This window comes from Nannospalax galili, unplaced genomic scaffold (assembly GCF_000622305.1).
Source record: "Nannospalax galili isolate Female #2095 unplaced genomic scaffold, S.galili_v1.0 scaffold1029, whole genome shotgun sequence".
Classification (NCBI taxonomy): domain Eukaryota; kingdom Metazoa; phylum Chordata; class Mammalia; order Rodentia; family Spalacidae; genus Nannospalax; species Nannospalax galili.
The window spans coordinates 1104702-1105238 of record NW_008359198.1 but is presented as its reverse complement, the minus strand read 5'-3'; positions in this window follow the sequence as shown (position 1 = coordinate 1105238).

The window sequence follows — 537 nt, the reverse complement described above, 5'->3', positions numbered from 1 at the left end:
TGGTTTTTTTTTTTGGCTATCCGAGGTCTTTTGTGCTTCCATATGAATTTTAGGATAGTTTTTTCCAATTCTGTGAAAAATGTCATGGGGATTTTGATTGGCATTGCATTGAATCTATAAATGGCATGTGGTAGGATGGTCTTTTTCACAATATTAATTCTTCCAATACGTGAGCATGGGAGGTCCTTCCATCTTCTGATGTCTTCCTTAATTTCTTTCTTTAAAGATTTAAAATTTTCATCGTACAGCTCTATAATGTCTTTGGTCAGATTTACTCATATATATATATATTTGCATATTGTGAACGGGAGTGTTTCCATGTGCTCTTTTTCTGATTGCTTGTTATTGTTATATAGAAAGGCTACAGACTTTTGTAGGTTAATTGTGTATCCTAACACTTACTGAACGTGTTAATAATTTCTAGAAGTTTTCTGGTGGAATTTTTGTGTCTCTTAGATATAATGTCATATCATCTGTAAAAAGGGATAATTTGATTTCTTCTTTTCCATTTATTACTCCATTAATTTCCTCTCTTGT